We start from the raw sequence: 25731 nt of genomic DNA on the forward strand, positions 1-25731 counted from the left end.
ATGAAACACAGAATATGTTCATATATATTGCTCTCATGACGACCTGTAAATTATTATGCGTAGGAAACAGATTCTTGTGTTTTTGTGTATTGAAAAATATATTTTAGTGACAACAGTGGGATGAATTCAGATACATACACAGAAAACATGCCATGTGAGAATTATCCTCCAAAAACGCACGTCACAGAATAATATTTCGTAGACTGTGCAAATGAAACACTGAATATGTTCATATACATTGCTCGCATGACGACCTGTAAATTATTATGCGTAGGAAACCGTTTCTTGTGTTTTTGTGTATTCAAAAATATAGTTTAGTGAAAACAGTGGGATGAATTCAGATACATACACGGAAAACACCAAATCTATTGATGCAACAGAAACGCACCGATTTATGCTTTAAAGTCTGTTCTTTTGGCATTTGTCAAAAAACAAGTTTAGAGTTCGATTAATTTTTGGACATTCTATATTTAAAGGTAACACCGAAGAGCATCATATGATGCTAGAGAGTATTTCTTTCACATTCAGCTGTACTTTAACTCGTCAATTGAAGCGTGTTTTGATGCACCTCCCTTCATCTTCTCAATGATTTACTTATAAATTTATCTGAGCTACAGACTTTAAGATGTTTAAACTTTACTCTGTGCATAATTCAATAGCACACCGGGAAACGTGAATTAACAATTTTAAAACTGACGATAGGAATATCATTCTTTTAAAATGTTTTAACCATCTGAACTAACCATTTCAGATCCCGTATGATCCCACAACCTGTTCTCTTAATCTTATAGATAAGTTATCTTAGAAGGAAATTGCACTCACCTCATAACAGAGTACTAGAAAAGGCAGATGAGTAATTCCTACGGTGGGACAGTCTCCCGAACAGCACGTGCTTTTTCAGTGTTCCTCTTTCGGCTTAATTCTTGAAGAACGTGAACTGTGGAGGTTGAGTTCTGTAGAGAAAAACAAAGCAGCACTTATAGTACATTCCGATTCACAAACACATACAGTCACATGCAGTTCAGGGACTAAAGGGAGAATTTGCTTCATCTTAGGGTTGGATAACTTCAGACACCGGCCAGATATAAATTAATTGTTTGTTGCGAGTTTGTACGACATCAGTCCTACAGATTGAGAAACTATCACCTCAGGTTCTTCCTTATTCCTACAGGCTAACGAAGGCTCCCAGAGCAACCTTGTCGTCACATTTCATCCAATGACTTCCGCAAGTTTTTTTTCTCGGGCGTGGAGGGCAGAGTAAGTGTACCTTGCCCTTCAGTCACAGAAACTTTTATTATTGTCATTGACATTATTATTATTATTATTATTATACTTTACAAATCATAAAGTTCAAATTTCACTTATTACTATTGTTCATCAAAAAAGCGGTAAATGTTTATGGAAAGGAAGCAAGGCGAATGCAGTTTCTATCTGAATAGCAGACTGGAATCTGAACTTGTACACAACGCCAAAGTATTTTAAATGAAATTTGAATTTTATGATTTGTAAAGTATAATTATAACAATAATAGCAATGACAATAATAAAAGTTTCTATGAATGAAGGGTATGAAATGAAATTTTACTCTGTCCCCATGCCCGAGAAAAAAAATGCGGACGCCTTTGAATGCAATGTGACCACATGGTGACCAGAATCGGCCTAAGGTTCTTTGAGGGCCTTTGGGGTTGTTTGGAGTTGCTCCTAAATTACAAGTAAGGTACAATAATGTCACAAACCAGGCACGTATCAAAGGGGGGCTTTGGGTGCTCGAACTTAACCACCCCCTGAATATTTTCGGTTTATACTAGATACAATGAGGTATTTTGTTCTTGTGGTGAGAAATAATATAATATGACGATAATTTAAGGACAGAAATGATTATCGAGGAAAGACGGAAAATGTTATGTAACCCTGTTATTGTTAATGGCATATATCCAAGGTGGGAATGAGGGGGCTGAAGCACCCTGTAGGAAATTTTCAGTTAACGCTAGAAAAAATTAGGTTTTCGGCTTCTTGAATAATGTGACGATAATTTCAGACAAATAGTTATCGAGATAAGACTGAGAATGTTCTGTAACCCTGTTATTGTTAGTAGCATGTATCCAAGGTAGGTATCAGCGAGCTCGAGCCCCCTCACCCCTTTGAGGAAATTTTTCAGTTTACGCTAATTAAAATTAGATTTTTGGCTTCTTCAGTAATGTGAAGATTAATTTAAGGAGTTAAATATTTAACCAGGCAAGACTGAGAATGTCTCTATAGCCCTGTTCTTGATAATATTGCACGAAAACTTTTCATGCGCTTTCGGTGTTGTCGCAGCACTATGTAAGAACTTGTCAGCATTTGGAAGCTGCAAAAGTAGCGTCACACGTAGGGCGATTCATTGTAATTCTTTAATTTCTGGAATGCGCGAGAGGGAACGTTCTTGAATAACGGAAGAAGTCGCACTACTGGCAATATTAACGAATCGTTTTATCTCGGAACGTTCTAGACTATAATAAGGATAGAAATACGCGGCTTCAATTTCCTGGTTGATCTGTACAACAGAATCTGTTAATGAGACTTCAGAGGTAAGTGTGACAGTTCATACAGTTGATTAGTGATCAGCCAATGTCAGTGGCAACGATTGAGTTCCAAAACTTACCGGGGGGCTAAGATGCCAAAACGGGGGGGGGGCAAGGACAGTTCACTTTCCCTTGGTAGGTAAAGTTTAGCATAGTGCGGGGACAAAAGTGGCAAGAAAGTGCAGGCAACTGCCCCTCGCCCCCCTAATCGCCGTCACTGGTCAATATCCGTAGATAGCTTTATAATAGCTAGTGACTCGAAAATGAAAAGGACTATATACCGTAAAGTAACTAAGTCTACTACTAATCCCAGTTCGTGTCCTAAGCTGAAGACATTGACGACAGCGGAACTTCCGGAGCCTCAGTGTAGTGTTAGTTCGGGTCGAGGACCGAAGAGATCAAAGGTCTCTTTCTAAAGTGAATATTTCAGCAGTACCAGGTATTGGAGCGGTTTATTATAAAAAGAAATAAGTTGCACAGATGAACTGAAAATCAAAGTTTTGAGTAATAATCAACACAGGTATATGCAATTTCAAACCTGACCATCTCCGATTTTCATTAAATTTGGGGAGTTCAAAGTATGCATGGAACTTAGCAACTATGAAAATTTTAGTTTCTTTTGTCTTGTAATTGTTAAATTATTCAAGGCCAAAGTTCGCATAAATTGCCCTATTTGAGCTCTCTTAGCTATAGTGAATGTGCTGTAACTCCGCCTGTATTTCGCCTAGGAAGCTCAAATAAAGTTTATTGTACAGGGAATTGAACAAGCTTTCCAGTGATTTTTAACAAGCCTACCTTTGGATAAAAATATAATTTTGTTACTTGACCTTGATTTTGACCTTAAATATATCAAAACATGTCATCACCGAAAATCGTTAAGAAAATATATTTGGTCTCTCATGCCCTACTCTAAAAAATATCAAAATATCATTCTGGAACTGCAATGGGATCAGAAGATACAACATAATATGTGTAACTATGTGACTGATAAATGCCTTATTACATGAACTATGACGAGTCAAAAATCCCTTAACACACCCTACAAAATGTAAAGATGTGGAATATGTTAGGCACAGGGATATCCTTAGCTGTTTGTGTCAAGTGCAGGTCCGGCATGTTGTTGACCGCCATATTGAATTCAACGCAAGAATTTCAAAGGAAAGGGGTTGATGTGATAGTATCAAATCAGGCTAGAATTTTACGAGAAATGAAGCGGCGAAGGCTTTTCGAACGCATCTTTAGCAAAATGTTATACGCATATCTTTCACTTACAATATATGCACATTTTAATGTTGTCAATGTTCCTGTCAGCACACTCCTTTGATTTCTCTCACACTCACATAGAACATTTGGCAACGTAGCAGGTGCAACATCATCGCAAGCAGCAACTGTGCCTTCTCTCAGATGGTCAATATCACGGACTTTTAGTGCATGCACCATTCTCTTCTAATGTTTTTGAAGGTAAAAGTCCTCCTAAGATGTTAGATCTGGGGAATCTGCAGGCCTTTTAATAGATCCCTGTCTGCCCATCAATCTACCTAGAAATTTACCGTGAAGAAATCGCCACAATGTCCACATAATGTGGTCACACTCTGTCCTGTTTCAAAACTCTGGAAAAGTGCCCTATCCCGTAAGCGAAGATGAAAAACCTGTTCTTTTAACAAATCCAAGAAGCCCTAAACATTTAAGTTTCCGTTGTTGAAAATGGACAAACCAATCTCGTTTTCCATACACTATACCAAATCATTAGATTACCAGCAACAACCTTTCGTCTGGGATCTGCCTACAGTAGATTATCAAATCACAGGTATTGCATATTCTTTCTATTAACTTCACCGTGAACATAAAAAGTAGCCTCCTCACTGAAGAATTATTTATTACAAAGAAAGTGTCACATAATTGTTTAAGATATTTTTCCCAATATTCTTCACTATTCAACTATTTGGTGAATGTCCTAATTAAAACCATCTGCAATGGTGCGTATACTTCTTTCTCTCCCAATATGTCAGCGTGATCTCGACGAGTTCCTAACACGTTAGGAGCATACTTAATACTTTGTTTTTAACACATCGAAATGGAGAAAATAGTTACAAGCATGCAGTAATACCTTTTGCTGGTTAAATAAATATGTTGGAAAAACCTTCGCCGCTTTATTTCTCGTAAAATTCTAGCCTGAGTTGATATATCACATCACATTCTTGCCTCTGAAATTTTTGCGTTGAATTCAATGTGGCGGTCAACAATATGCCGGACCTGCACTTGGCACACACAGCTAGGGATATCCCTGTGCCTAACCTATATCACTTCTTTACATTTTGTAGGGGGTGTTAAGGGATTTTTGACTAGTCATAGTTCATGTAATGAGGCTTTTATCAGTCACATAGTTACACATATTATTTTGTATCTTCTGATCCCATTGCAGTTCCAGAATGATTTTTTGATATGTTTTAGAGTAGGGCATGAGGGATCAAATATTTTTTTCACGATTTTCGGTGATGACATGTTTTGAGATATTATTCATGGTCAAAATCAAAGTCACGTAACAAAATTATATTCTTATCCAAAGGTAGGCGTCTTATATATCACTGGAAAGCTTGTTCAATTCCCTGTACAATAAGCTTTATTTGAGCTTCCTAGACGAAATAGGGGCGGAGTTACAGCACATTCAGTATAGCTGAGGGAGCTCAGCGAATTTTGACCTTGAATAATTTAATAATTACAAGACAAACGAAACTAAAAATATTCATAGTTGCTAAGTTCCATGCATACTTTGAACTCCCCAAATTTCATGAAAATCGGAGATGGTCAGGTTGTGGGCTGTGTTGATTTCATATGGAATGACTCATAAAGAGACAGCCGAAAATGTCGATAAGAGAAAGCACGAAGATGTTGCATATGTATACATTTTAGCGGAAATTGCAGACTCTACCAAAACCCGAATCAGGGCTATGGCAAACCGTGCCATTACTCTACCAACTGAGCCACCGAGTCACCCTTGACTTCGACTGATTTTTCGCTAAAATGTGTACATAGTGCATATCCGGTGTATGTCAAATCGTAAGATGTTGCCTGTAAACTTTCCTTGCATCTCCCCCCCCCCCACCTCGGTTTGGAACCCAATTGCCAACACTGGTCTAAAACATTCAATTGTGAGGTTCTATCTATACCCCTTAAAAAGATAGTGTTCAACCCCCACCCCGCAAATGTAATTCCTGGATACGTGCCTGTCAAAAACTACATTCATGAGACAACAAAGTTACAATTATCTTCTGTTTAGGTATTCATTATGCCTCTTGCCAGGTTACCTTGCTGATCTTGTTCTTCCCGTCTCAGTAATATCTTGTCTGCTTTGACTTATGGCGTATAACCTACTTCTTCACTCACCTGCAGGAGACACTGTCTCCAGTCGTTACTCATTGTATGACTGATGTTCTAAGACGTCTGGTTTCGTTCCACTAGTCTCGGAGATCTTCTGTTTTGTTGTTGCTGTTGTTCAGTCGGTCCCCGAGGTGCTGGTTGCGGTTGCCTGTTTTCTTGATATTCTAGGAGTTCCCTTCTGGAAACTTTATCCGCTAAGTCATTAAGTGTTTTCCAATGATCTGAGCGGATCAGGTTGTAAATTCTGTTCTAGCTCTTAAATTTGTTATTTGTGTATGTGTCGTTGGGCACCAGAATAGCTTGTGTTGAAATCTATTTTTATAGGCAAGAATAGCAAACATTTTGTGTAGAATAATATACAAAATTCTAATCATGTTTAACCGTAAATAGTGTCATTATCATTATACTGTTTCCCCCTTCCCTTCTCTTAATTATTTTATTATCGGGATGTAAGTAAGAAAAGGTACTAGCGAGAGGTTTTGTAACAAGGCACAGACCATTCTAAATTTCGGAGTGACGCCTCCGTCCTCCAGGTACATACCTGCGCTGTCTTCCTCGAAGTGGACTCACTAAAACCAAATCCAAAACTGATTCCGAAATTCCCTTCCGATCTTCTCAGATCGGTTCGGTTGCTTCGCTATACAAATTCCAATACCTGTCGATTCATATCCGTCTGTCAGGCTGGTACCTTTCCACGGACGAGGCAAGTAATGGAATTTGTAAGGTCTGCATTCCAAACCGACGAGAACATCCTGTCTCCGTAATGTTTCGTTTCAAGTACACCTTCTAATATTTTACCTATAAGTCAACAATACTATAAATAATCATGGCAGCTGGTATTTTCCAAACTATCATGAAAGAAATTGCCAAAATTCAGCTACAAAGACTTTAAAAATATTTTAAATTACAATTATACATATAGTACATCTTGTTTTATTTTCACTGGAAGAAAAGTTACTGTAATTATTATAGTTTCACTCACACATTCAACAAACATTTCCATAGTAGATTCGTATGTACCGTATCAGAGACAGAAAAATGTATATTTACATGTAATTTTTATTTCCTTTAATCAAACTGTTCCAATATTTTACAGCGCCGTTTAGCAGAAAAAGCAATCCTATAAAAAACAACATGCATCTATATGCATGATGCCAAAAATCATACAAACAATCTTAAGTGTGTTTTTAAACAATAAAAAATCGATTTTAATAAAAATCCCATTTATATAAAAAACATCAAAAATGTTTTGTTTTTTTAAAATTATGATTGTTATCTACCCTGCTCTCTACTAAAGTGCAATATTCATCACTGCTGGAATTCGTGACATGGTGTTCATAACTGTAACAGAGAAATTCTTGGGAAACTTAAGTTTCCCTTTACTTTTTAAATAAATTGATGCATTTGACCAAACTGACAATATGCAGTGTATCATAATCATGACCCTAGATCGGAAAAGTTCATCTTTCAGGAGCTCAAAGATAGGAACATCTCAATAAATATGGCTGTTATTTTTGTTAGAAACCGTGCCATTAACGCGAAGTTACAGTTAAATTGTAATATGTTTCTAAATAATGTGAATCTAAATATTTGATTGGCATAAATATACGTGTAATTATATTGTCCATAAGAAAATTATCTTTATTTAATATTTATTCCTTCCGCTATCACGACAGGCATCATGGATTAATGGATACACGGGGAAGACACGTCCCTTCAAAGATTCTGAGTGGGGAAATAAAGGAGACAAATTAATTTCCCTCGGATTTAATGAGTGAAAACGATTTACTCTATCTCAACTTCAAAAAAGGGCTAAGCATACTTGCTGGTAGGCAACAGTCCTTACATGTAAGTAAGTGTGTTTGCCATCAGTGAATGTAAGGGGTTACTTGACCCCTAACTGGAAAGTTGAGAAATTTCTTTCTTCATCCTCTTTAGGCATGTAATTGTAAATATTTGTTAGTCTTTCGGGATTTCTTAAAATCGCCCTAATCTTAAGAGGAGAGGTGGTTGTCACTCCAGGTGCCGGACGAACCAAAGATAAAAAATGGAAAAGAGTAAACGTTGCGGCGCCCCATGACATTATTAGCTTACTATGAATTTAATATTATTATCAGTTTATTTTTAAAAATATATAGAAAAATTGTCTTCTCTCACATTGCCTTTTGGTATGAATTCCTTACGAGTCTGGGAGTTGCCGAGAAATGAGGGTAAAAAATGAGATTAACAACATATTTAAAATCAGTCTCAAGTAGACGGTGCGAAGATGTCAAATTTTATTCTGTCTACTCTATTCCTCAAGCTTCGGTCTCTTCAAGTATCAATCTTTCTTCATAACGCTGCTCACCAACGAAGTGACTCAATCAATAAACCTATTTTTCATCTGTAATATATATATTTTTTTTTTTCGATTTGCATTCAAGTCTAAAATAGATAACAAAACTTCAAGTAAACTTTAGGCAGCAAAGTGGGAATTAAAACATGAGAATGTTTGTTCCAAATTCTGTTTATTACGTGATCCCAACTATAATCGAAACCAAGAGTTATTGATCTGTAAATATGATGTCACATGGCATAACGGCATATAACGTACCAGGATTCAGAACATATAATTGATTCTGACTCCTCTCACGTGGAAACTTTTTCTGCGAGCGTCCATCGTAGTTCGCCATAGCGTGTACATTATTATCGATGTGTAACTAAAATACTTTAGTTTATTGATTTCAAATGTCTACAAAAATATAAGAATGTACGCTTAATATCAACTTGACTATTTTCGATTGTTGTTCCTGGTTGCAGTCAGGTACTTATATTAATTCTATTGTTTGAAGGCAACAACAAAAGAGAGAAAAAATCTTACCGGGAAGAGTTTTTCCAAGACAAACGAACGTCCTCCTACTTAAGAGTGTTTCCGGATCTTCTGGAATAAAAATTAAGGTATAAATCCTGGACAGGTATCGAAGTGCAATTTAGGCTGTAGGTTCAAACATGGACTATTCAAATTCATCTCAGGTATATCAAGTGGCAAAGGAAGTGAGAAAGGTTTTGTTTGTCACTTGATATACCTGAGAAGAATTTGAATTGTCCTTGTTTGAACATACACCTGGTAGATACTTCTAAAGCAAGGAAAGCGACATTAAACAACCAAAAATTGTAATTCAATAATTGTTGTAATGGTCGGATTCACCATTACTGGTTTTGGTACATTGTATTAATTGATTGCTGGCTAGCTACAAGGTGTAGGGTTAATTAATATGTTCCATGTGTGTACGTTTATATGTTATGTCTTGTAAGAACATGTGCTTGTGTTTTACGGGATATTAGATTTCCCTGTTTTTTAGCTTCCCAGTTGGAGGATCTGTCTTTCAAAAGACCGTTACTGTGGAAAATTCCAGTGCTACGGGGTAACCGTCCACGGACGTCCACCCCAACTATAAAAAAGACTAGTTCAGTTTAACACAAAAACAGTTTTTTTTCCCAACTTCTCAACGAAGACGAGCCTTTCCTCGAGTTTAGTCCACTTTTGGTGACTAGACTTATAACAATAATGTAGTATTTGGTGGAAGCCAACCCCTGTTGCTGTCCCAAAGTACCTTTTAGAAAAGCTTTTATTATGTAGATATTTCCGTAAAGAAAATTGATATCCAAAAAGAAAAGATGTAGAGGCGTAAGGAAAAGCAAGGAAAGAAACGGAATATCGTTAAGTCGAGGGTAGGCCCGCAGAGATAGTTTTACTAACTTTTCGGTAAATGAAAAGCCATAGGTACGCATCTTATTGAGTTAGAGTTATGATGATTTGGTCAATGCACACATGGAACGCTATGTAAATATGTATACGATAAACAACGTGTAATAAACCCATGTAATCCTACAAGAAATGCTCTGATTTAAGAGTTAACTCCAAGAACTACAGTACCGCCTATTCTAAACCAGATATATATTCACTTTCTGTACTTGTAAAGAACCTAGGGACGAAAAATATACCTAGGTAAATGTTATGTGAAACCCCGCTTTCTTAATTTTGGCGTTATTATAATCTGCTCGTTAGGCAAGCAGGGAGAGGTGTGGAAGAGAGAGACTGAAAGCGTTCAAGAAGGGAATTAATCCAGAGAGCCGGATAGAAACCAGGGAAGTGGGAGCCGTTTTCACATTCTAGATATGTTATTAGTTTAATAAGGTAGATGACCCAAAGGTTGCCATTGTTAAGCTTCTTGGACAATTTACAAAATGAGAGACAAGTTTCTTAAATTAATAGAAATTATCTCCTGTAACAAATTAACAACGTGTACTAAATGGATATTCTGTCAAAAATAATATTTTTTCTTCTTTAAAAAAATAAAAACCTTGGGAACAGTTGTCCTAAAGGTGGCCCACGGGTTATAGTTGCTTAGAAAATTTTACTTGAGTTCAATAACACATATTTATTAATGTTTATTCACGTTTCTACAATTTATTAGAGAAAGTTGTTGGCCTCAAACTTTTGATTGTTGACATATATTATATACAGTAACAACAAATAACCGAAACCCGTTGAGAAGTGGTTAGCACAACCCCTACGACGCCAGGAGTCCCAGGTTTGAATCTCAGCCTGGGTATTGGTGTTCTCTGTGAGTGTCTCTTCATCGATTTGATCATATGATCACTCATCTTCAATTAGCCAATAGTGTCAGAAAAGCCAACTTAATTAAACCAAATCAGTTTTGCCACAAAAAATACATTTTACATTGTAATTACATGATCAAAAAGACAATTAAATGAGCTTTCAATACATGAACATTCATTAATTTCAAGCATGTACAAACACTTTTTTACTTACCTGAAAATAACAGCGACGACTAATCTGCTCCACCCCCCCCCCCACAAACATAATAACTTCATAAAATGGCTGCTGGCAGCCCGAGGCAGTTGATTTCATAGTGCACCTGAGGGGGACTGGGTACATTAATGTAGTGCGAATTGTTAGCTGTGTTAAATGCTAATATAATTTTCGTAAACTAGCAACTAAGCGAACGCGGACTATCTTCGACTCACCTTATGATAAACTTTTTAAAATAAAAAATCTACGAATCTTTAAATATAACCTATATTATATTTAATGAATATATATATTTGTTTCTCATTTCATTATTTGTACGATGTAAATATCTCAAACCATGATACAAGAAGGAAATGTCGAAAGACGCACATAAAATGTCGGCGTTTGGTAGTGCGGTTGAAAGCAGAAGGGGCGCCAAACACGCTCCTTCCTAGGGCACCAAAATATATAGGTGTGGGGCTTCTCTTTTCCTCTAACACACACACACACGCACACATACATTTAAGCAATTGCTACCAAACTTACCTTGCTAATTTGTTAATGCTCGTACACCAGTCTTCAGTATTGTTTCTGCCAACACCGTGAGGTGAAATTGACATGTCTGCTGCAATGAAATCGTCGCTGTGAAATGTGGAAAGCAACGTCACTCAGTTGGCGCATGCCCCCTCTTTCTATTGTACGCGCAATCCACTAGGTAGTTGCACCACAGGAGGAAATAGACGGTGGAAAATTCCGATCAATCTTTTCAGAATCAACAATACCCTACTTCAAGACAAGTAAACCTAGATATTGAATATCGAATAGCAAATTCCTAACTAGATATTGAAAATTCGTAACATGAGACAAGTATGCTGCTTTCCTGATTAAGGGGATTTCCCCCACTCGACTGCACGTGTCTCTGGTTGCACTGCCGTACGCTGAGGGGAGATGATGGGGTTACAGGCCCTCCCCAAATTTCAAGAAAACCTATAATTTCAAATCATAGCAGTAAAGAACTCGGTGGTAAATACAAACCTGATTTACATTTTTGTCTTTGAACAACTTTTAAAACAAAGTTTACACTGCTAATTACTAAGGCCCGGATAAATATGTAGCAAGAAAATATGTTTTGAAACTGTTGAAAAGGTAAGAAATACGTCACTTCAAGAACATCATATTATCAACAGCTCCGTTCTATTTTTCGAAACAAATTGCCCAAGTCAGCCAACTTAACAGAAATGCATTATTTAACATGATGTTACGATCCCCGTAACAGTAAGAAATAACATGTGTGTTTTAAACTTTCAAATATGAAATTTCTACTGTTATTGCGGAACAGGATTTTGTGTTTACTAAATGATATTTCCTCTTTTTGGGCGTCTCCGATGACTTAATAGTATAGTCGTCGCCTTGTAATAAAGGGGTCCCGGGTTCGATTCCCGGTGGAGGAACATAGTGGTTCGGATTCCACTTTAAACTCTAGATACAGTTACGATTAACCTTACTGTGCATAAAGCGGACTTAAACACCAACTCAATCAATAAATATTTCTACTTTGCACGAAGCAGTGATGCGCAGTGTTGCACAACTTTTCTGGTGTGAACTCAGTTTCCAAGGCGTCTTTTTTTCTATTGCCTACTCTCATCATTCTGTTATATCCTACCCTGGGTATATCTGCAAACCAGAAGACTTTTTCTTCACCGAGTCCTCAACTAATGATGCTTCCACAGTTTCCAGAGAAGCGACTGAACAACTTCAAGGTTGTCTCTTCTGAACAATATTTTCCGCCGTGAATATATGTGTATTAAAATGCACATTTTTGACTCAATTTGTTATAAAACGACAACATTTCGTTGATTTTATCCAAAAATTTTAAGATATTATTTCATTGTATATCTGCCACCCTATACTATGCAGCTATGTAATAAATTCTCCTTTAAAATTCCACCCCTCTCTCCCCCAAAAAATATATCCCGCGTGAACTAGTTTTTGACGTCAAAGGTGAATTGTCATTCCTCTCTCGCAACACAACGTAATACACATATTTAATGCTGTAACCTAAAAATTGTCGTTAAATGTTTAAATGTATGTTAGATAAGCGTCATCGAACATTGTTCTTCAGTCATTTTCTGTAATTTTCTTTTCAAGATAGCTTTCTCTCCCTCACTTTTAACACATTACTTCTTGCAATTCCTTCCCTATATTGTTATATGCAGACATAGGCCTACTAATGAAAAGTCCCATCTACATATTCACTTCTCTTTCCCTCGGATTCTATCTAAGTTGTAATGAGAACCTTTATGCGAATCCATCTTCATCCTAAATACTTCAACGTGGTTGTCGTTCTTACCTGAACCTTGATTTCGCCCAGTAAACATGCATTTACTTTTCTCTTTGCTAACTACCAACCGTATGTCTGTGTTTTGCTAGTTTCTTTGCAACACGTAAGTTGCGTCCGTACGGAGGGAATGAAGACAAAGAAGCTTTCTCAATAACAGTTTCTTTTAAACGCTTAAGCAAGTAAGCTGAATATTTGCTATTATTGCATTAGCTTTGCAATTATGAAAAAGGAAAATATAGAAAATGTCTATTTAAGGAACGAGTCAGATATCCGCTTGATGTTTCTGCATAGATCGCACAGTAAAGTAATTTCTCTTTTTATTCTTCTTTAAGTGTTCATTGGCACAGTCATGTTCTTTGCCCAGACAGGAATTTCCCTGTCCTGTAACAGTTTGCCTCCAATTTTCTCCGTTTCTGAGAAAATTCCATGCTGGGAACAATAGGTTCACAACACTGATCCGAATTTTTTAGAGAAGCATGGCTTAGCTCAACGCACGAACACCCTCCCGTGCGTATTTCGCCTCGTGAATTCGTCAAAGAAATTGGCAAAGTTGTCAACTCATAAGAAATAATGTTACCTTCTCTCAAGAACTAAGGGTCAAACTCCTAAAATCTCAAACTGCAAACTCCTACAGCCAACACCCCTTCTTGTTGAAATAAACAATTTTATGCACATTTTTCGATCAATTCTTGTTCTGTATTTTGGTCTCTGAGCCTGAGCTTTGTAGCTTAGAATGCCCCTGTCGCAGAGTTTAATGAATGGAATTTTCATTCGAAATTAAATTCATGTATTACCGTGGTACTGTCGTTACGATGTACCTAGGTGAGTTGATGCAGTAGTGAACGAACAAGCAATATGCATTAAACAGATTTCCAACCTACGAGCGCATTGCATTTGGTGATGCTGTGCTAGTCATTTTGACAATGAGCCGTTATCCATGGGAGAGTGGTTAGCCCAGGACACTTCGACGCCAGGCGTCCTGATTTCGAATTCCAGCCACTTCATGGCTGTTTTTTGTGAAGGTCTCTTAATCAATTTCACCATTACATCGCTCATCTTCATCGTCGCGATTAGCCTAAAGTGGCAGTAAAGCGATGCTAAGTAACAACCATCAAATTACGCCAATAAAGCTCACTATGAAGTAAAATCACAACCTCAGCTTCATCCTTCTCACACCCACAAGCATTCGTTCCAATCACAAATAGTATCATGCTCCAACAGCTGACGTAAATCCATGTATTGATTAGACTCATGTTAGCGTCCCATGTAAAAGTCTGGTAAAAATCAATTGACCTCCAGCACTCCAGTTCTACGTTAATTGTAATCAATGTTGCTAAGGTAAACAGTGCACCTTTTTAGTTTCCGAGTTAAGAAGTCTTACGAAATGAACGTTCATACATGTTTTGTTGTGTATTATATAAGTGTTCACAATTAGTTCAGTTCAGATTAATTTAATTTACTTCCAGATTTTCCATTTTCAATATGCCTTCGAGTAATGAAATTTAATTAAAATATATTTTGGTCTCGTGTGGAATGTTATCCTTACACTCACTGTAGTATGGATAGTTTATAAATGTCGTATGATAGCAGCTCAATTAATGGCGCTTAAGCAAGTACAAACCGTAGATGCATTGGAAACATCACTAGAATTAATTCAGGATATTATAAGTTACTCAACTATTACGTTAATGATGCTCTTGGTAATTACTTTTATGTACTGGATATTTAAGAAATATGTGAGACAGAGTTGCAGACATATAACTCTAATAAGATCAAGACAGACTGTTCCGTCTACTCAAGTGTTATTTCAAAACGACACTTCCTCTAATGTACAGATAAACCCTGGAATCAAAACAAGACCTAGACCTCTACCACATAAACTCAATACGGCACATCTCTCTATGACAGCGTGACTAGTCGTGTTGATTCCTATCTTTCAGTCTTCTATTGTAAATGTTGAAAGCTTAACCATGAAAAAATTTGTTACATCTGGAATATATATTGAACCCGCTATCTTGTATGAAACTTCAGTACCTCTACTATACCAGCTTCATTATAGTGAGGCATCTTCTGAAATTATAGACTGGGAAAATCTACCTTCATCTTTAGGAAACACTCATATTACCACCCACCCTTCACTTCAATGGTGGAGCTATTTCCTTATTACGAAAACCCATATCCGAACTCTATTTTTAAAAGAACAAGATATCAATAAAATTCGATATCGAATCCTACAATTCCCAGCAACAGACTGGATTATATCCAACGTCTTAATCTTGCTAATGCACCCCACGTAATGCATATCCTAATTACTACTTGTCAAAAACGAAAGATACATCCAACGATAATATCCTTCCACACGCTATCACAACATATTCAGATGATGGAAAGCAAGGTAACCAAGTTACACTCTTGCTATATCGTCCAATAACTTAGGACATCGACGTACCGATTCTGGAATGTACTATTGGACCCACCTACACCTTACTCGCACTGAAAATACCTCTTACCAGGTACCTCTTGTACACTACTATACAAGCATATAACTTTAGACCTTTACTTTATCAATTTTACCAGCGTGTTTGTCAAATACAGTTGACAACAGACGGAATATTATTCGACGAACACGAACATACTTATTACGAACACTCTTGTTCCATATCAACTGATATTTTATGCTTTATCACTACTGTCAGGAACATTGTTACATCTGAATATCGATGTATTGACTCTATAGTTAAACAAGAAGTTCAACACTGCCACTACAATGATGAACCGGTAGAATAATCAACTGGAATGTGCCAAGAGCTCTAACATGACTGACTGGCATATGATACTTTAAGAAGTTGAAAATAAGGAACTTTGCGAAATGCGGGAAATCATGTGGAAGTAAGGCCGCACACTTTTTCAATCCCGACATTCTTGGAGGTAATGTGATCAACACGGTTTCGGCAGCCTTTATCCACAATTACCCACAAATTAAATCCTAGAACCTCCATTACAAGGGCACGCTGCAAAATTTCTACCTCAAATCACAAACCCTAAATCTAAACAGAAAGCGAGATGCTCTACCGACTGAACCACCGTGGCTCTGTAATAGCAACTAAGAACCTGACTTGTTCTTCTTTGGAGAAAGAAATGGGCTAAATATACGAGAATAATCACATCGCAAGCTTTCTTTTTAATCAATACAACAATACAGAAAATATTTTCCGCACTTATTGCTTAATGATTTGAGGTATGTTCTCAATCATCATGAACATTAGCAGTTTTCGAGTGCATATGTCTTCAGTAGTATGGGGTGCAATTTCTTCGCATTGATCCTTTACATTATTGCATTAAAGAAAGTTTCTTGCCAACATTACTTGTACGTAGCATCCCATGTGAAAATTATCCTTCAAAAAGCTGCGTCACAGAATAATATTTCGTAGATTGTGCAAATGAAACACTGAATATATTCATATACATTGTTCGCATGACGACCTGTAAATTATTATGCGTAGGAAACAGTTTCTTGTGTTTTTATGTATTGAAAAATATATTTTAGTGAAAACAGTGGGATGAATTAAGGCACATAAACAGAAAACACTATTACCATCCCATTTCATAGGTGTACGATAGACTTGTCAACGCTACATCACATGATCTGACGTCACGCTACGTAATATCAAGGACTCGTGTCCGAGCCAGGAGAATCGCTCGCCCACTTGGTCTCGGGCGTCTCGGGTGGCGAAGCTACACACATACACTGGGGGAATGCTCCACTGCAGTTAAGTATTTCAAATAAACCATGAATTAATTTAATAACGTAAACCACTTTAGTCAGCTTATCGGCCATTAGGGCTAAAATTAACATAATTAATTTCGGGGTTTATTATTTTTATTTTCTTGAAAGCTAAACTTTCATTGATTTGTATGGCCGATAACAGTACGGGTATTAATGCAAGAATTAATATCGATCTAGTTTAACATATACAGGGGGAACACTAAATCTAGGTGCCAATTGTTCAAGGTTATTTACTGGATATGTATATATACGTGACTGTTGTTAGAATTGCTGTTATTAGTTATTCTATTTAATGTTAATACGTTGATTGTAATAAACCTAAAGAATGAAAAGATAGCTTTGGTTACAATTTATGCTTTATTGATAAGGTCTCTTGGTCTCACTACTAAGTACGAAGTTATGTGGCTCAAGGAAAATGGGGGCCAAATATAACTTTTCATTGTGTGGTAAGACGTTCGCTCGTAAGTTGCTTCATCTGTAGAGGTAAATTACGTGGGGAGGTCATAACATCAAATCTATTGATGCAACACAAACGCATCGATTTATGCTTTAAAGTCTGTTCTTTTGGCATTTGTCAAGAAACAAGTTTAGAGTTCGATGCATTTTTGTACATTCTTTTTTAGAGGTAACGCCGATGCCAGAGAGAATTTATTTTTATGTTGAGCTGTACCTTAACTCGTCAATTGAAGCGTCTTTTGATGCACCTCCCTGCATTTATCCCGATGATTTACGTATAAATTTTTCTGACCTCCAGACTTTATGTGCTTTTTAAATTAAACTTTTCCCTGTGCATAATGCAATAGCAAACCGTGAAATGTGATGTTGAATTAACAATTTCAAAATTGACGATAGGAATATGATTCTTTTGAAATGTTTTAACCATCTGAATGAACCATTTCAGATCCCATATGATCCCACAACCTGTTCTCTTAATGTTATAGATAAGTTAGCATGGAAGCAATTTGCACTCACCTCGTAACGCAGCAGGAAGAAAGGCAAATGAGTAATCCCTACGGTGGGACAGTCTCCCGAACAAAACGTGCTTTTTTCAGCGATCCTCTTTCGGCTTAATTATCGAAGAACATGAACTGTGGAGGTTGAGTTCTGTAGAGAAAAACAGAACAGCACTTATAGTACATTCCGATCCACAAACACATACAGTCACATGCAGTTCAGGGACTAAAGGGAGAATTCGCTTCACCAAGGACCTTAGGGTTGGATAACTTCAGACATCGGCCAGATATAAATTAATTGTTTGTTGCGAGTTTGTACGACATCAGTCCTACAGATTGAGAAACTATCACCTCAGATTCTTCCTAATCCCTACAGGCTAACGAAGCCACCTTGTGGTCATATTGCATCCAAGGGCGTCCGCAATTTTATCTCAGGCTTGGAGGGCAGAGTAAGATATCATACCTTGTCCTTCAGTCACAGAAACTTTTATTATTGTTATTGCTATTATTGTTATTATTATACTTTACAAATCATAAAAATCAAATTTCATTTAAAATACTTTGGCGTTGTGTACAGACAAGATCAGATTCCAGTCTGCTATTCAGATGGAAGCTGCTTTCGCCTTGCTTCCTTTCCATAAACAGTTATCACTTTTTTGATCAACAATATTTTATACATATTTTTTCATATATTATTCCGTTCGTACGACAGCACAATGATCTTACTGTCATTTTTGGGTGTCGTGGGAGAAGCGCACGTGGGAGGAGTTCACAGCGTGATCTTCGCCCAGAGAGAAAAAGATCGTGGGTGAAGCGCACATTCAAATGTTCTTCTTTCTTTCCTTGCAGGTGAATGCGCAATGGAAGTTATTACCAGTGCCAAGGGTAAACCTTGTCTCTTACTGGACGGACATCAGTATCGTGTTGGCCGTAAGACTGAAAATGTTATCTACTGGAGATGTGTAAAGGAACGCCGGCTAAAGTGCAAGAAATCACTAAAGACAACATTAAACAACGACGTTTTGGAAAAAAAAAACAAAAAACAACTCATCAGTGTGTTCCGAATGATGCAGAGTTGGAAGTTCTAAAAACCATGTCTGTGTACAGGAAAAGAGCAAGGGAGGAACTGTCTACGCCAGTGAACGTCGTCTACAAACAAGAATTTGGGAAATTGACGAATAGAGGTTATGAACTAGTTACTGAAATTCCAAAATATGATAACGTAAAAACCTCTTTGTGTGAAATACGTAGGAAAACACTGGGAACAACCCAAAATCCGATTGGTAGTTCCGAAATCTCCTTGCATGAAAATGTGTTGAGACTTTCCGACGGGACGAGCTTTCTTATGCTTGATCTGACAGTGGACAACGAAAAAAGATGTCTGGTGTTTGCAAGTAACAGTGACAACAAATTATTAACATCTTGTGATTCTTTCTACCTTGACGGAACATTCAAAAGTTGTCCGAAACAGTTTGAGCAAACTTATTCAATTCATGCTGATGCAGGAAGTTCCGAAGAAGAAACAAACATCTGGCCAGCTGTTTATGTGTTACTACAAGATAAAAAGAAATCTACACATAGACCTAGGCATTCCAGGTCGCAAGAGAAGAAAACAGTATATTGAAACCGACAGGCTTATAAAAACAATTTTAGACAAATATGTTGAAACTGAAGATTTATTTCGTTGCCTCAATTCTCTGTCGTACGTTGCAAAGTTTGATTGAAATCGTTCTGAAAAGTTGACGAAGCTGTAATAGAAGCTGCTGATAGAAGAACTTTTAACCACCTTCGTGTATTAATCTACACGTTGTCCAGTCCCAAATCTAGAAAGAAAAGTGCGAGCGAAGTTTCTTATTGATAATCATACTGTGCGCTAATCCCACTAACACCTGAGATCCTGTGCGTTAGTTCCACGAAATCTTGCTGTGCGCTGATCTCACGTGAGCTCCTCCCACGTAATCCATTTTTGATAGCAAACTGACTTTCAACCATCACATAGACTACATAACTTCGAAAGCGATGAAAATATTCGGACTAATTTACAGATTTGCAGACATAACACATGTTTCTGCCCTCAGAACCTACTTTACAATGTGGGTTGTTCCTATTCTTGAATATGGTTCCTGTATTTGGTCAATGGCATGTGAAAGCAATTTAAAGAAAACAGACAAAGTAGTAAATTTCTTCGTCAGAATAGTCAAACACAGATGTCCAACCCTTGCAAACTTCTCCAAACAAGGAATTCTATCCACTCCACAAATTCATGAACTTTCTCTTTGCCGTCAACTCTCAGATTTAACACTTCTTTTCAGAATCATGAATGGACAACTTTTCACCAGCGAACTCTTGCCACTCCCACTCCTTAACATCAGAATTCCACGTCCCAACAAAAATGCAACAACTTATTATACATTAAATCTTCAAGGCTATATTTAGAACAAAGATCACTTCTAATAAGGCTACAAACCATTTACAACTCATTTATCAAAACAGACTTACAGAACGGCGTGCATAAAGCAGCTGAAGAGTAAATAATGTTCATTGTGCACTAGTTGTTATTATTCTTGTTATACATGTATATGTGTTTGTGTGTAGTGTATATGTCAATCTTATTATTTTGTTTATTTCTCTTCTGGTTGATATCTTGATGTAAAATGGATTTTTATGTACTATTCAAGATTTTTCAAATAAATAAAATAAAAATTAAAAATATATTTTTATAAAAATACCATTTATATAAAAAACACCATTTTTTAAAAATAAAAATAATGATTCTTATCCACCGCGCTCTCTACTAAAGTGTAATATTCATCACACAGCTGGAATTCTGCGTCTAACACTTTTGGTGATATGGTATTCATAAATGTAATTGGCAAATTCTTGGGAATCGGCAGTTTATCTTTACTTTTAAATAAATTGATCATTTGACAGAACTGACAACATGCAGTGTTTAATAATTCATGACCCTAGATCGGAGAAATTCGTCTTGCAGGAACTCAAAGATAGGAACATGTTAATAAATATGGCTGTTATTTTTGGTAGAAACCGTGCCATTTACGCGAAGTTGCAGTTAAATTGTAATATGTTTCTAAATAATGTGAATCTAAATATTGGATTGACATAAATATATGTGTAATTCTATTGGCCATTAAGAAAATCATCTTTATTTAATATGTATTCCTTCCGGTTTCACGACAGACATCATGGGTGGGGGCACGTCCCTTCAAAAATTCTGAGTGGGGGATAAAAGAGACAAATATATTTCCCTCGGATTTAATGAGTGAAAAAGATTTATTCTATCTTAACTTCAAAAACCAGTTAAGCTCATTTGCTGATAGACAACAGTCCTTACATCTGTTTGCCGTCGGTGCATGTAGGGCGCTGTTGTGGGGTCATTTGACCCTTAACTGGAAAGTTGAAAAATTCCTTTAGGCATGTTAGTCTGTCGAAGGTTCCTTAAAATTGTGTCAATCTTAAGAGTACAGGTGGTTGTCATCCCAGATGCCGGACGACCCATCCCCCCCCCCAAAAAAAAAAACTGGAAAATTGTAAACCTTGCGGCCCCACATGAAATTATTAGCACACTATTAAATCAATATTAATATCAGTTGTAAAAAGAAATAGATATTAAATTTTCTTCGCTCACACTATCTTTTGGTACGAATTCCTTACGAGCTGTGGGAGTTACCGAAATAGAAGGGTAAAAAATGAGAACATATTTACAATCAGGGTCAAGGAGAGGGTGCGAAGATGTCAAATTATATTCTCCCTACTCTATTCCACAAGCTTCGGTCTCTTCAAGAATCAATCTTTCTTCCTGACGCTGCTTTCCCTGTTGTACCCAACGAAGTGACAGAATAAAAAACCAGATTTTTCGTGTGTACCTATTTTATTCTTTTTAATTTGCATCGAAGTCTAAAATGGACAATTATACTTCAAGTAAACTTTAGGCAGTAAAGTGGAAAATAAAACATAATAAAACATGATAATGTTTGTTCAAATACAGTTGATTGCGTGATTCCAATTATAATCGAAGAAAAGACTTATTGATCTGTAAATATGACGTCACATGGCATGTAGCATGTTAGAATTCAGAACATATTGATTCTGACGCCTCGTACGTGGAAACTTTTCTACGAGCGTCCATCGTAGTTAACTATCAGGTGAACATTATTATCGGTTTGTAAATATTTTAATTTATCGATTTCAAATGCCTACAAAAAATAAGGATGTGCGGGTGAATATCAAATTGACTACATATTTTCTTTTCTCGATATCTGTGAGGGGAGGGGGGTATATAAATCCTATGTTTGAAGGCAACAACAATAAATAGAAAACTTCTTACCAGAAAGAGTTTCTCCAAGACAAACGAACGTCCTCCTAATGAATGTTTCCGGATCTTCTGGAATAAAAATTAAGGTATTAGAAGGTACTGAAGTTCAACGAAGGTGTAGGTTCAAACAAGGACTATTCAAATTCTTCTCAGATATATCAAGTGGCAAAGTTTGCCTCTTGACATACCTGAGAAAAATTTGAGTAGTTCTTGTTTGAACTTACACCTCGTAGATACGTCCAAAGCAAGGAAAGCGACTAGAGTACTGCAATGAGTGTTTTTCACTCGAGCGGCAAATCGTTCGCACGGGCAACGATAGGTGGCATGCAGACTTGATAGTTCTTACGCTCGAGCGAAAAACGACCGAACTCTCGAACCATATTAGTACACGTATTTCCGTAATTTGTCTATGGTAGTGAGCCCTCATATATAGATCGTGAAGTAAAAGACGAAGTGAAATTGAAAAATAAGTGAACATAGTCATCATCTCCATGTTAAAATGCAGTTTTGTGTATCTTACCGAGATACGTGAAAATGAAATAGATGATTATGGGCTGAAACTGCTTAGGCTGACATTGTATGTTTTTTTTTAATGTTATTTTATTGTCACATTGGAATGATGTTCGATTGAATGTTATAACTGCATTTTATTATTTCGCAGAATATGATTATCCTCTTTCGGTAAGTGAACAATGATGCACACGTACTTCTTGCATTGTGATACGATATTTGTAATTGCTTAGGCAGATCTGCCAGCATGGGTATCCATTTTACGTTTCGATCTGTAGATATTGCATGCTTTCATATGTGCTGTATTTCAGTCCTACTTAATAATATACGGAATTATTATTTAGAATTGTAATTGCATTGAGCGGTTTCCTTCCATGTATGGGTTTTAGGTTGACAGTGCTGCTTATTAGGCTCTGAAATACCGGACGTTGCCAATCATTCCACTCCGAGTGCAGTACGACCGAGCGTAGCAAGCTCGAGCGTGGGAGACTCGAACGAGTTTGAGCGAGCGAAAGTGGTCCGATGCAGTACTCTAAAAGCGACATTAAGCAACCAAAAATTGTAATTCAATAATTGTATATATATATATAGTTATTATTTTAATAATAATAATAATGTTAATGAATGTAATACGGATTAAAACAATAATAATAACAACTTAGGTTATTTGAAGGATTTCCATAAAATTGCTTTAAATGATAGTTTCTTTGCCCCGAGAAATAAAGTAAATATATGCAGATTTGCGCACACCCAAAAAAACTACCTCCCAAAAGGAAATCATAAAATATGCCACTGAGTGGGCATACCCCCCCCCCCCAAACAAAAAGCTTAACTCCCACAGTGGGGGTCACCACCATTCAACTCGGTGCATGATTTCTCTGTTGGACCACGTCACGTCTATCATAAATCCATTTCGACTTAAGAAGTTGATGTTTTACATTATGCTTGCTTACAGACATTCTCAACTTTCCCCAAAATGTTTTTCTCTGTGTTCACTTTCCGAGACATAAAATCCTGGCTACGCTGCGCCGTTGTTATTGTTGTTAGTTTTATGAAATTGTTGCCATTCGTCGATTTTTCTGCACGAGCTTGGTAGAAATAGTACGTATCTAAAGATGTTCTACAAGCACTAAGCCACAAGTGCAATATTCTTAAATATGATAAACTTTTTAAAATAAGAAAAATACGAATCTTTAAATATAACATATATTACTTTTAATGAGTTTATATTTGTTCCTGATTTCAGTAATTGTACACGATGAAAATATCCCAAACCATGGTACAAGAAGAAAATATCGAAGGATAAAATGTCAGCGTTTGGTAGTTGTGGGCGAAAGGAGAGGGGACGCCAAATACGCTCCTGCCTAGGGCATCAGAATATGTTGCTATGGGGTTGCTCTCTCTTTCTCTCTCTCTCACACACACACTTAGACACACGCGCACGCACATTTAATCAATTTCCACCAAACTTACCTTGCTGATTTCTTAATATTCCTATCAGTATTGTTACTACCAACACCATGAGCTCATACTGACATGTCTGCTGCAAAGGAACTGTCGCTGTGGAACGTGCAAAGAAACGTCACTCGGGTGGCGCATGCCCCCCTCTCCTTATTATACACCAATCCACTAGCTAGTTGCGCCACAGGAGGAAATACTAGAAAAATCCGATCAATGTTTCCAGAAGCAATAATACCCTATAAGACAAGTAAACCTTGACGATGAATATCAAATAGAAAATATATAACTAGATATTTAAAATTCCAGACATGATATTTCGAAAACATGCTGCTCTCCAGATTAAAGGGATTTCCCCCATTCGACTCCACGGTACCATTGCCGTAAGCTGAGGGGAGCTGATGGGGATACAGACCAACCAGAAATTTCGAGAAAATATGATAAAAGCAGTAAAGAATTCGGTGGTAAATGCACACCTCTCTAAAATGACCCAGGAAATATTAATGAAAGTTGTATTAATATTAAAATTGTAATTAGAAACCCTAATATGTTTTGAATAGAAAAATATAGATGGAATGGGATTTTGTCCTGGTTTCCATTTTTGTCTTTGAATAGGTATTAAAATGAAGGTTACAATTATTATTAACAGGACCCGGATAATTATGTACTGAAAACAGCAAAATATGTACTAAAACCATTCGAAAAGTAAGAAATACGTAACATCAAGGACATCGTATTTCCAACAGCTGTGTTCTAATTTTCGAAACAAATTGCCCAAGTCAGACAACCCAAGAAAAATATAAATAAATATAATATTTTACATATTGCTGTTGCTTTTCCAATACACGATCCCCGTAACAGTAAGAAATAACAAATATGTTTTAAACTTTCAAATATGAAATGTATTCTGTTATTGCGGAACAGGATTTTTTGTATACTAAATTATATTTCCGCTTTTTGGGCATCTTCGATGACTTAGTAGTAACGTTGTCGCCTTGTAATCAAGGGGTCCTGGGTTCGATACCTGATGGAGGCACATAGAAGTTCGGCTCCCGCTTTAAAAAGTGTAGATTCAGTCCCAATTAGCCTATCTGTGCATAAAAGTGGGCTTAAAAGAACACAAACTCTTTTAAAAGTTACAGAATTTCTCTTTTAATGTCCTCTGATTATTCTATTAGATAATTAATGCAAAATATTTACTAAACAAATGTGAGGAGTTCCGACCCGTTTAATTGCCCCCTTATACAAGGCCAGGATCAAAATATTAAGCAACCAGATTATAAAGTACATTGATTGGGTATTGTTTTTCACAAGAAAACTGCTTCTTTCACTCATTCGCTGCGACTTCCAAAAGTGGTTCACAACAAGACCGACAAAAACCTTCTAATCTCCATACCCCCTTCTTTCTCTATCACACACGCACACCTTTAAGCAATTGCCATCAAACTTACCTGGCTGATTTTGAACGTTCGCACAACAATCTTCAGTATTGTTACTGCCAACACCGTGAGGTGAAATTGACATGTCCTCTGCAAAGAAACCGTCGCTGTGGAATGCGGAAAGCAACGTCACTCGGTTGGCGCATGCCCCCTCTTCTTATTATAAGCGCAATCCAC

The 25731-nt window shown here is 36.9% G+C and overlaps 1 long non-coding RNA gene across 1 annotated transcript; it reads right to left on the reverse strand.

The window, feature by feature from the left end:
• Positions 1–828: 828 nt before the first annotated feature.
• LOC145990177 (uncharacterized) lies at positions 829–17912 on the reverse strand. The gene is made up of 3 exons (XR_014441944.1): positions 17834–17912; positions 8799–8858; positions 829–953 (listed from the first exon to the last, which is right to left on the reverse strand). It is a non-coding gene; the product is annotated as an uncharacterized LOC145990177 (long non-coding RNA).
• Between the last annotated feature and the right edge of the window lie 7819 nt (positions 17913–25731).

Source organism: Lepisma saccharinum, chromosome 7 (assembly GCF_977018435.1).
Source record: "Lepisma saccharinum chromosome 7, izLepSacc3.1, whole genome shotgun sequence".
NCBI classification, from domain to species: Eukaryota; Metazoa; Arthropoda; class Insecta; order Zygentoma; family Lepismatidae; genus Lepisma; species Lepisma saccharinum.